The following is a 13,383-nucleotide window of genomic DNA, read 5'->3' on the forward strand; positions in this document are numbered from 1 at the left end:
TTACAATATCATCTTATTCAGAAGTGGGAACCGAGTCACTTTTCATTAGAGCTGCTCCTGGCGATTCTATCACCAATCGCCGCTGCTCGCCATTTGCCAGAAGGGGGCACGCACGCACATTATGTGACCTCATCTCAGTATTTCTGTAGCTATATATTCATGATGTTTTAAGTCTTTGAATACATCTTTCATGTTGTCTTGCCAATGGAGAATCCCCACAAAGAAGCTAATTAACATGGAACGAACAAGTGGTATTAGGGAAGAATTCATTACAGGATTGCTTTGATAGAGGTTGGAGTTGTATCATCTAATATGATTGAAGGCAATGAGGAGAGGAAAGTCATTTTCATGTGGCAAATTCCAAAGAAAGTAATCAAAGCCTATTTTATTTACTGCTTTTATTTATCATTAGATATTCTCAGACAAAGATTCTTGTGTTAAAACATTAAAGGCACAGACGAATGTTTATGTCTGTGTAACTTTTCTAAAAAAAAAAATGTATCACTTACATGTATTCGACTTTTGGTATTCCTTTGATGTGTCTATAACAAATACACTCACACATTTACTCACACATACAACAATTAGGCATTGATATTATATCACATTTGATGGATCCTGCTGTCTTACTTTGTAACGCTGAATATTTTGATTTCATTTTTGGGAAAGACAAAGAAATCGCATCTGTTTACGGGAAATGTCGCTATCTAATGTTCTAAGGTGGAGAAATGGGAATATTGGTGGGCTGTGCAGTATGTATGTATGTGTATGTATATATATATATATAACTAACTAACAGCACTAATGGAATGCCTAAATGCATAGGCAGTTTCAAATGTGGACACTGCAACATTTGTCGACTCCTCCATCCTAACAGAAAGACTTTCCACAGTAAGGAACAAAATAAAGAATTCAAAATTCAACAGTTCATCAACTGCAACACAGTCTCCGTCATTTACATGCTAGAGTGTCCATGTGGCCTTTGCTACATTGGAAAGACCAAAAGACCCCTGAAGATCCGGATTCAAGAACACGTCAGAAACATCAAAAACAAGGTTCAGACCCATACAGTTTCCCATCACTTCCTCACCCATCATAACTCTGACCCGGAACTGCTTACCTTCAAAGGCATTGAACAAGTCAACCTAGGAGAACGAGGTGGCGACCTATCCAACCTATTATCCAGAAGAGAGATGTATTGGATATTTGAACTGAACACTCTACAACCCGAAGGATTTAACGATAGCTATGAATCATTGCACCGACCCAGTTCCGGTAATAGGGTATGTGGTATCAATTATCCATCCCCAATATACTGTCTCACCTCATAAGAAGTTTCTATCGGATAGTACTAACAGGTCTCTCTGGGCGCTACCCCTGATTCTGTCAAGCAATACAGCCATTCCACACTGGTACGCCCAACCACGTCCGATCTTGGAAGCTAAGCAGTGTTGGGCCTGGTTAGTACAAGGATGGGAGACCTCTAAGGAAAACCAGGTGCTGTATGGTAACAAGACGGATAGGATCACTAGGTCGAGAGCTCCTGGCAATGTACATCTCTGAAAGCTACTACCACCTTTCTCTCATCAATGTATTGAGATACATCTATGTACCCAATGGCATCACTTTCAAATTTTGGTGGATGAACTACATCCAAATTGGTCTGTCTTATTTATTATGCTACCATTTTCACTATGATATTATCATTCCAAAACTCTTCCACACATTTTGCAGTGGATTCTACCCATTTTCCCATAGTGCCTTAAGTAATATGGACCTATGCAATTTATCCATGTATTAGCAATCTGATTCAAGTGCTATAAATAAACTCCCTGTTTATATGCCTGTAGTAAATCAATACGTTTGATGGTTAATGTATCCCCACTAATATTGACCTTTACTTAACACTGGCATATCCCAAGCTACTAGAAAATCCCAGTACATAATGCAGAGGGATCGTTTTTTAACTATCCTACGTTCTGTTTCAAACATCCCTGATTGTATAAGTAATTGTCTCCTTTTTCTGTTACATTCCAAACGTCCGTGATTGCGTCTAAAAGTCCAAACATCCATCCATCAAATGTTCCACGAGAGATTTCTCTGCGTGTCATATGCGTTCCAAACGCAGGATTCACCAACTGACATCTCGCTGAACTTCCTATCCTGCGTTCCACTGCGTACCATAAGAACGCACGATTATGTCCGCATCCAAGCCCGGCCCACAGCGTGAACGAAGGCACCGCCTCTGCAAGTAACATCCCCAGACTGGGACGCCGCACACGCGTGCGCATAAGCACACTGAGGACGCCGGATGTGGGGCGGAAGTGACGTCGCGCCCCACATCGCTATACAGAATATTTAATTAACGCTGTCTGGACATTGTATATGTATGTAAATAGTGCAACTACTACCTGAATTTTACTGCATGGTCCCCAGTATCATATTACATAGCCTAAAATACTGCTGATTATACTAACACAGTAAAATAAAATACGCGAATTACTAATTAATTAATGAGCTAGCAGGAAGTGAAGTAAGCCTGCCTTCCTGTTAAATAGGAGTTTTTGCCAGTTTGTCCCTACCCCCTGAGGAAGTCACACAGACGAAACATGTTGGGAAGCTTCTAACCTACCTCACCTTCTGCACATGAGCTAAGCACTTTATCCTTCTTACTTTGTGTTTTATCAAATGACGTTTTTTATTCAGTATATGCATTGTTTTTAAAAAAACATCCACCACAGTCATTTTTTTGCTTTTTTCTCATTCCCACTTTTTAACTTTTTTCTTATACCCCCCTATCTTGTTACATGCTTTTGTGAACGTGTTATCCATTTTTTATATCAAAACCCCCTCATTGAATAAATTCTTCTATTTCATTATATTTTTTATCAATAGTCCTTTTTTAACATTAGTCGCCGATCTCTGAGAATAACCCTTTCCACATATATATATATAAATAATTTAAGTGTACAATCGGGAATCTGATATCCGGAGAATGAGGAGGGGCCCTGGGCAGTTGGGCCCACCGAGTGTTTTCCCTGTACTTCTGCGGATCCCACCAGCCCTGATAACCACTGTAACAGCACTACATATATTTCAGTGGCTGCTCGCTGTAATCAAATGCATTGCAAAATTGGGGGAACTTAAACTATTGCGAAAGTAATAATTTATTAATAAAATCCGTAGTTTTCAAGAGGTGTGTGTATTGCTGAAAAGCTTTTTCAATAACTGAGACCATTCTTCCAATAACTGAAACAACCCTACTACAGTATTTTATTTTTATTTTGGCTGACTGGGAGGACACATAGGCATCTATGCTGACGGTATACTTGCCTACCCTCCTGGAATCTTGCAAAATTTGGGTCATCCTCCAAGCCCCCCAGAAAGTTGGGCAAGTCCCCTGCAATGCCCGCAGTCACCCGCAACCCTTCCTCTGCAGGGAGATCAAATGAAGGGATTCCTGTAATACCGCCATTGTGCAGTGGGGGGCATGGCCATGATGATTGCAATGACCACACCCCAACACAGCCTCCTTTCAGTGAGCCCTGCCCTCTATTTCATATGAAAACTGTCATTTTTCAAGAACGGCTGATTTTTTGGTTTGTTCGTTATCATTTTCCACTTTATCACCGCTTTATCACTTCGCCAACCTTAATACATCTACCCCATCATATATATTATTTCTAGAAGGTGATTTTTGGTGACGAGCCCCTTTTCCCCCTTCATACTTAAAATATAGATAAAAGAGGTACCATTTTAAAGATTACATTCTCCTCTTCTTACAAATTATTTTTTAAACAAACAATACAATGCGCAATTCTAAATTAACAAAGTTTAAAAAGCCCAGTTGAGATAGCTTTTCGCAATCATCTGCATATACCTGCCAATATACCTGAGTTGTGGGAAACATTTTGGGACGCATTATCCGAAGATTTTTGAAGACCACACCAACCAGAACCTGTTGTAGGAGAACAGCCAAAGGAGTCTTACAACATGGAAGAGGAACATCAAAAGCAGCAATAGCAGATGATGTCTTGCATTCTGTAAGGAATACACTTCCCAATTGTTACTTCATTGACGGACTAGGAGGATATGGGAAAACATTTCTCTACACGACATTGTGTCACATTCTACGAGGTGAAGGCTCTTCTTTCATCCAACTACAAACCACCAACCTTGCTATAAAATGAATCATATTTTATTGCCATGTGAAATTTTCCACTTTCCTTATACAATATAAGGGACCTGCAATTGTACTAATTATAAACCGCTGAAATAAAAAGCTTTCAGAGTTTGTTCTTGATAATAAAGATGACATTACAACCTTAGCTCATGAATGCTCTGTAATTTTGCTGAAACAGAACCCAGCAGTGTAAAACTGGACACACACCTAAAAATTTATCTGTCCAGTGCATCTGGTCCAATTGAAAATCTCTGGAGGGAGTTGAAAGTCTGTGTTGCCCGGCGACAACCCCAAAACATGACCTATCTAGAGTAGATCTGCATGGAAGATTGGTCCAAAATACCTTTGTGCAAACCTGGTCAAGAACTACAGGAAATAATTAACCTCTGTAACTACCAACTGAGTTTATATTACAAAGTATTGAGTTTAACTTTTTGATTTTCCAAATATTTATTTTCCTCAAGAATATACAAATAAATTGTTTAAAAATAGTTTTCTCTATATACATTCTGTCTCTCACAGTTGAAGTGTTCCTATGGTGGAAATTACAGACCTTTCTCATCTTTCTAAGTGGGTCAACTTACACCATCGGTGGCTGTCCAAATACTCTTTTTGCGCCACTCTATCTGTAGGTCACGTTGTGTATGTAAAAGATTGCTATTAGCGTTAAAAGTCATTTTAGCTGCAACAGCTACTGATCTCAGCTTAATGACATTTAACCTGATCTTGATAAATAGGACCCTAGAACAGAAGGCAGACATACAAATGATTAAAGTATAAAGGTCACTCAATAGAAAAAAAATCAGTACTTTACTTAAATATGTTCCCAATGTCACCTATCACTTAATGCTTTCTTTTACTTTGTGTTTTTTAATGTATCTGTTGTGCTAACATCCATTAGTAATCACAGCAACTAATGCCACAGTTGGAACTTAATATAAAGTGGAAAGCTGTCAGCCAGCAGAGATGTAATTGCAGATCATCTGAGACCTTTAAGAGTGACATACACATAATGCATATACAAACAAGACTGAGATAACCTTAAACCACAAATTGGTTTGATTATTTTAAGCTACAAGCAATCATGCTGTGAAAATTTCAATAAATATCCTAAATTTAACATTAACCGAGCAACAACATGACAGGAGAGAGATGCTGTTCTTCAAAGTAAATGCTGGTAAACCTGTAATGAACGAATACATTCCTTACATAATCTATTCAACATTCTGTTTACAGCCTCTCATGAAAAATGTATTTCATACAGATTCACAGTCTGACATTGGATTCCCACATTGGGTCCAAAACAAAAGGAAACCTGCTGCTACTCAATTTTATATTCTGAGAAGTCTGTAATTACATTAATGTGGTGAATAAGAGACATTAGTCATGTGCATTAAAATGCTTTCAGTTTAAGACTTAATTATCAAATATAGACTTGACGGTAATCATTTGCAGATTCTTGGTATTGGTATTCTAGTAAAACAACAGTTTTTCTAGACTTTGTCTAAATAAAAGCAAGTGCACTTTTTTAGACCGGTTTCCATACTGCAATCTGCGGCACATAGGGGAAGGAAAGCCTTCATGGAACCTGTTTGCGTACACTTCTCTCTGTATCCTCCTCCCAGGACGCGTGTTACAACACATCAGAATCGCCACAGTTCAGTTCTGATTAGCACAGCTTGCTGCAAATAGCACAAAATTGGAGCTTACATTTATACTCACCTAGAAAACAATTGTGCTTTTGGGGGATGGCACATTTACAGCTTTCTGGGAAAGCAGATTGAAAAATTACAAATGTTGACAATGAAAGAGATTGAATTCCCCCTGTGTTTAGAGCAGTTAATTATACATTGGTGCTGTTACTGCCCAGTTTTAATTTAGAAGATACTGTAATTAATGAATTTTTTTTCTACAATCAGCCCACGAATGACAATGCTCTGTATAAGGTACGATATTATGTGCAAATTGAGACCAAATCTCCCATCTGCCAGAGCACTGGATTACATAAGCATTTACTAATGCTCACACTAGTGTATCAGGCTGGTTTGGGATCATTTGGTCTACAGCATGATGGTCGACAGTCATTAGGTATTACGTAGACACCATTAGGTCGACATGGGTCTAGGTTGACATGGGAAAAGGTCAACATGGTTATAGTTGACAGGTCATTAGTTCGACAATGTCTAGGTCGACAGTCAAAAGGTTGACATGGGATTTTTCACTGTATTTACCTGAATGTCAACACAGTCGACATGGCCACAGTTTAAAGTGCACCACATCCCCTCGCATTGCTCGCTATGAGTCGGGCATGGTGCGTCGCTATGCTCTGCACACTAATATATTCTCCCGCCATGACCTAGTGGATGGTAGGGCATGAAATACCGCCTGTCGGCAAATGTTGGCTCAAAAAACAGTGAAAAACCCTATGTCAACATTTTGACTGTCGACCTAGACACTGTCGGACTAATGACCTTTCGAACTAACGACCTGTCGAACTAAGGACCTTTCAACCTTTTCCCATGTCGACCTTTTCCCATGTCAACCTAATGGTGATGACCTAATGACTCTCGACCATCATGCTGTAGACCAAATGACCGCATCCCACCAGCCTAGGGGAGGCATGCCTATATACAGTACATTAGGTACTTGTTTCCTAGCATGGCCACCACGATTTATATCGTGGTGTTCGTGTCGGGAAAAAAATCGCGATGTACCCGATTTCTCCATAGGCTTCAATGTTAAATTATTTTAACATTAAAACTGAGTACATTTAACATAGAAAAAAAAGGTAAATGGCCCAATATGGGCCATTTCTCATTGGGTATGGCCCCGGCATGTGTGTAAAAAATAATGGCCCCCCATTGTGGCTGCCACCCCCATGATTGATGCGAACCCGAAGCGTGGCGAGCGCAGCGAGCCCGCGAGGGGCGGTAGTGCGCACCCTCCGACCTTTTCATTCCCCTACTATCCACGTCGGCGTGGAGTTGAGAATATATAGTGTGGCGAACGTAGCGAGGCGAGCGGACGCGGATACCTGTCAAGCCCGCGAGGGACGCCCCTCGTGGGCTTGACAGGTATCTGCGTCCCCTCGCTGCGCTCGCCACGCTTCGGGCTCGGTGGCTCGCTATGCTCGCCACACTATATATTCTCAACTCCACGCCGACGTGGATAGTAGGGGAATGAAAAGGTCGGAGGACGCGCACCGCCGCCCCTCGCCACGCTTCGGGTTCGCGTCAATCGTGGGGGTGGCGGTCACAATCGGGGGCCATTATTTTTTACACACATATGTCGGGGCCATACCCAATGAGAAATGGCCCATATTGGGCCATTTCCCATTTTTTCCTGTTAAATGCACTCATTTTCAATGTTAAAATATTTTAACATTGAAGCCTATGGACAAATCGGGTCCATCGCATAGGCTTCAATGTTAAAATATTTTAACATTGAAGCCTATGGACAAATCGGGGGCATCGCGTCGGACGCGCATAGGCTTCAATGTTAAAATATTTTAACATTGAAGCCTATGGGGAAAACGCGGGCATCGCGGGCATCGTGTGCCTTAAAGTTAAGGCACACGATGCCCGCGATTGTGGCCGTGCTAGGAAACAAGTACCGTACATTATAAGCCAGCAATAATGCTGCCCGGAAAGGACTTAGCACTGCATATGCATTCTGTATGGCACAGTATCCGGTCAATGTGTCAATGTGCATAAGGTTGACATAGACAAATGTTGACATGGCTTTTGTTGACACAAGAAAAGGTCAGCATGGATTTTGTGTTATTTATTGGACTTTTTCATACTCAGATGGTTCTGGGAATGGTAAAGTATGAACCTTTTCACGTGTCCATCATTTCTACCTTTGGCTTGTGTCAACCTGACCTGTGCATGTTGACCTTTTGGTGCTGACTTATTGACTGTCGACATTTAATACTATAACCACATGGCTAAGTTGCGTGGCTCCGTTGTGCTTCAGCTTGTCCTAAACAAAAACTGTAGTGGAGGTTTATCCACGCCAAACCTGACTGCAGCAATATGTCACACCTGGGGATACCAACCCCCAATCTCCAAACACACAAATGGTTGACAAAGTTGCGCTGTCTTTCTAATCAAGGTGTGTAATTCACTCCTCTCTTATTATGGTAAAAATCCTTCACGGGTATCCGCTCACAGAGAGGGGATGGAAAACGAAAAGAGAAATTGATGAGTGATTGAAGCAGTGTAATGGATCAATAAACTTAATTTGATTCCTTCTTACTGACCTGTATAACTGGCCCTATATGCCCGTAAAGGTATCTTTATATGGGTCTCGATCCTTGATCAAGTTAGCTCTGCTTGGCACCCACAATTCCAAAATCCCTCAGAGTGTATGCTCACCTCAGGGAAGTGCCCTATGTTCATCAAAAGGTATCTTTTGGTCCCAGCTCGACACTCGGATATTAGTCCAGACTCAGACTTGGTAGAAACAGGAAAATATATTCCCAAAAAATCCACCATACAGCAATTAAAAAGGTTTTAAAAAGTTCAACAGCACAGGGACAGGTTTCCAAGCGGTTAATTCCTCTCTATCACCACCACTTGCCCGGGTCTTTGAGGGGGGGTGAATGTCCTCTAGATGAAAAAGATATGAGAGAACAGAAGAGGGTCTGCAATGCTGGTCCCCTGGCTCCACAACACCAACGCGTTTCGGACCTATAATGGTCCTTTTTCAAGGTTTACCTTACTTTGTCAACCATTTGTGTGTTTGTCTTCAGTGTGTCCTGTCTAATAGAATAAAATGTATGTAGTAGACCTTTTATTATTGCTTTTCTATTACATGCAGAATAATCTTGGCTCCATCTGTAACAAGAAAACAATTATTATAATGAAAGCTGAAAGAGATAGATAAAATAGAGTTGTGCCGATGAGTTTGTTAAAAAAAAGTGGTAAAATCCAAAATGTTGAAATCTCCAATTCAACACACAAATTATTGCGATCGGCGAGCCTAGGATGTTGTATTTTGCCATTCACCTAACAGTTGCTTATCATGGAAGATTGGTGATTGGCGAATCTGATCATCGTTCAGTGAATCAGATTGGCTATTGCTGAATCGAGGATTTGCCCAACTCATGTATGAACCCCATTATGTACTCCATGTATTAACATTCTATTGGCACAGTTTTGCATTGTGCTAATGATGGTAAAATACAACATGTTGGAAAACCTACGTTTTGCCAATTCTGATCCAAAAATTATCAGAACTGGTAAATCTGGGATCTTTACCATATAATTTTTTCTGATAAACCAACATATTGCCGATTAGAGTTAGCTAGTTGGCGAATCGAATCGGAATTGCATATTGAATGTGTTTTTAATTTTTAGTATTACAAAAATAGATATAATTAATATTCACTATGCAATGTGTACATTGGGGAGTATGGATTCACCTGATTAATTTGTGGGCTGCTTAAGGAAGTAAAAGCAAGAAAAAAGTGAGAATCCATGCAACAGAAGAGATTTACAGTAGGGAGATAAGTAGTATGATACAGCAGCAGTCTGAACATCAGACATGATTTCGTTGAGTCAGTGACAACCAAGAGTGTGTCAGAATGGAGAATACGTGCCTACTCACCCGGATCAGCCGGGAGGCTCCCAAAAATCGTGTGGCGCTCGTGCCCCGACCCCCCCCCCCCCACCTCGCCACCTAATCCTCCGGGAGCCTTCCACACCTCCCCATAGCCATGTGTTCTGTGAAGGCTGATGATGGGATTCACCCCTGACTTTTCAATGCTTGTGATATGGGCATAGAGTAGTGGGGGCAGGGAAGTGATGATGCGATTGCGCATCTCCACCCTCACAAAGCCTACCTATGATGAGTTCACACCCTCCCCCTGGTCCGACCTGGCTGCCCCTTCCCACATGGAACAGCCAGGAAGTAGGTAAGTATGTAATGGTGTCCTGCAGGAGTAATGTAGCCCATACCTCAACATTCGGCACCATGGTACATGGTGCCAATGATTGTGTTTAAAAATCTGTATAATCCAACATGTTGTAAATCCTCAATTTGTTGATTTGAATTGTAAAATTATCAAGTCAGGATTTTGAAAATGTTTTATTTTGTCAAAAACTGACAATCCTGATCATAATTTGCAAATAGGATTGGCAAACAGGGAATAGGGGTTTGCCTGGATGATTTATGGACCTCCAAGACTCAGACCAGGAAACAACAACCAACTACCTCATTCTAATAATTTTGGACGGTTGTTGTTTAGTTTCACGGCGGCAGCATGGCCGCCCGCTACTTCCGGGTTCGGCGCTCGGAAAATTATCTAAAATAAAGTCCATGCCAGCGTGAATTGGTTCATACCCCCACTATCCACGTTGGCATGGAGTTGAATTTAGATAGCGTGGCGAGCCACCGAGCCCGTAGCTCGGGCAAGCGAAGCGAGCACCGCTAGGGGACACAGACGCGACTGAGACGCTGCCGCCGTGAAACTAAACAAGTACCTTTTGGACATTATGTAAAACAAATAAATAGTAAAATCGCCAGGTTAAGCTCTGTCATATCTGCAGATAATAAAATAAAAATCTCATAACTGGACACTGAGGCCCATTATCATTATCTTCCTGCATTGGGAACTAGGTGTTCCTTATTTGCTAATATAATGTCAAATGGTCTACTACATAGAAGAATGTGTTTCATTATATTCACTATAGTTTACTTAATTAATTATATGGAGACTAATTTATTGAATAATTAATTATTTGGATGTGACCAGATACTCCCTAATGTGACAGGATTGCAGAATTACAAATTGAACTCTATAGATTTATGTATAATTAATGCTGTTTATCTGTGAATCTACTTTGTTTCCAGTATTTATGTACAAGAAAAACTTCTCATTATCAACCCTGATAACAGTGTGTCTGTTTCATTGGTGTTTTGTTTTCCTTGGCATCTTGACTTCTACGCCAGGTCTCAGGTAAATATAGCGGAGTGACTGGCAAACAAAATAACCAGACAGAGCACAGTATTAGTACTGTAGCTGCCATGCAACCACGTGGCATAGCATGGGGTGAACAAAGGTGGCCAAAATGGACAAAACTGATTCCTTTTTTCACCAAGGTTCATTTTGGTTGATGGTCAATTTTTGGTCAATGTGGAAGGATTTAAAATCATTAAATGAGTGAGGTAGTTCCATGTTAGGCTTACCAGGCTAAAACAAATATTTACTAACAAGTGCATTTTTATATTCATTTTTAGATGTTAGTGGATGTGTGTTATAACCATGAAATTCCAGCATTGATTAATAGCGATCTTAAATCAATCAACATCATCCGAAGATGTGCCAAAGTCGACCTTTAGTAAATTTAGCCCTAGGTCTGGCAGCACTAGTACCTGAAAAGTTAGTTAGAAGCCATACACTAGGCTCACCTTATAGGGAGCTGATCCTGTATAAAAGCTCATTCCTCTTTCATTAAGGTCAACCAATAAAATACTTTCCAGGGGAAGGTGACTTTGGTACACAAAGTGTTATAGAACAGGAATCTTAAACTGTACAAGAAGTAATGAAAATGGTGTGGTCAGTCCTGGTTTGATGTAATAGATGGAGCTGGTGTTTGTAACCTGGTTAGATGTTACAGGATTCACCAGGTATCCTTCAAGGAGGTGTGAGATTTGCTGCTAACACCATGTACCTACATTGTGACCAGGAGGAAGCCAGTGCTGTCACTGGAAGTGACTCATTTTACTATGGGCAGCTAGTTTGTGATGCGCTATTGTAATCAGCCTTAGGTAGTTAACTTTAATGGCTACAAAAAAAGAGAACATCTTAAAGCGATGTCAAAAGAAAAAGTGAACCTTTAAAGGAATAGCTCATTTAGCTTCATTGTACTATAATATAGGTTCAGTGGCTTTGAGTAAAACATTTGGTTAACAGTTTTCTCAGGCACGGCATGGGAGGTGTTCATTGTGATGCTGATGGTTCTGTAAGGCAGTAGCTGTAATGCTCAAAATACTTCATGGTTTTCACTGGGATGCTGTCTATACTGCATGGCAGTTCCTGGAATGGTGTCTGTACTGCATAGAGGTCCTGGGGTGTTCTTTTTACTATAATCTGTCATTGAGATGATTTCTGTATTGTAATAACACACACTGAAATGCTTTTTGCAATGAATGGCTGTCACTAGGATGCCACCTGCACTGTATGACCATCAAGTGGCTTATGGACACAAGGATGGTCAATGTATTGTATTGTGGTTCAGGCTAGTGGTTTGCTTGCCCTGCAATACTTTAGAGTGGGGGCATTTCACATTTGAATTAGTGCCACTGCCACCTACATGAGGCTATTTTCAGAACTTTTCCTGGGACACTATAAATTTCCAATCTGCTCATGCCTAACAATAGATGTAATTTGTTGAAGGCCATGCGGGTCTCCCAGCATAAGAAGGTTAATGGATTTATTACTTCGCAAGACCAGCGTTAATGCAGCAATACAGTATTGCATTTATTGGCAATATTAGAGAATGGAACAGTGTGTGTTGATGTAGGAACTTATGTGTCCTGAAATACATTGGAGACATTCTGCTGCGGATCTCTGTTTAACATTACAACCTCATTCTGGCTGGCATACTTTATGCTTGATCAGTAGACAATTTATCTAGCATGGAGCAACCCATAGTATAATTACTAAGATCCATTTGTACAATCTATATTTTCTGTGGTATATGCTTCCATATATAATTACTAACCTAATATTTGTTTTCTGATTTTTTTTTTTGTATTTCTGAGATTTTCATTCTTGCTACTTCAAAAAAAACAACACACCTTTATTGTTTATTTATGATAGTTCATTATATATTAGCTTAATTTTGGTCCTGCAGTACCTGTTATCTGTATTTATGTATGTTTCAATGTGACCTTACAGTAAAATGTAATTACCATTAAAATTATATTATGCTGGTTTCTGATATTGTCTATGTAGTATCATCTTTATTTTCTGATTATTTTTCTTTTTTGATTGTTTATCACATTTTATGTTATCAGTTGTTTGTAATAACAAGCACTTACTGTATATCCGTTAAACATTTCTATTGCCGGAGTCAGTGCTTCTAGGGTAGGAGATGTATAAAACGGTATGATGCTACAAAAAGTAGTCCTTCAGTTTAACTAAATGTGTTTGATCTGTTCTCTTATGATTTATTCAATATGATTACATATTG

The 13,383-nt window shown here is 40.1% G+C and overlaps 1 protein-coding gene and 1 pseudogene across 1 annotated transcript in view; both read left to right on the top strand.

The window, feature by feature from the left end:
* Positions 1-13,383, top strand: part of TMEM132D (transmembrane protein 132D) — a 779,160-nt gene that overhangs the window by 125,589 nt on the left and 640,188 nt on the right. The gene's annotated exons all lie outside the window — the stretch shown is intronic.
* Positions 1,392-1,509, top strand: LOC146037217 (5S ribosomal RNA; annotated as a pseudogene).

The sequence above is a fragment of the Crinia signifera genome, chromosome 1 (assembly GCF_055691185.1).
Source record: "Crinia signifera chromosome 1, ASM5569118v1, whole genome shotgun sequence".
NCBI lineage: Eukaryota > Metazoa > Chordata > Amphibia > Anura > Myobatrachidae > Crinia > Crinia signifera.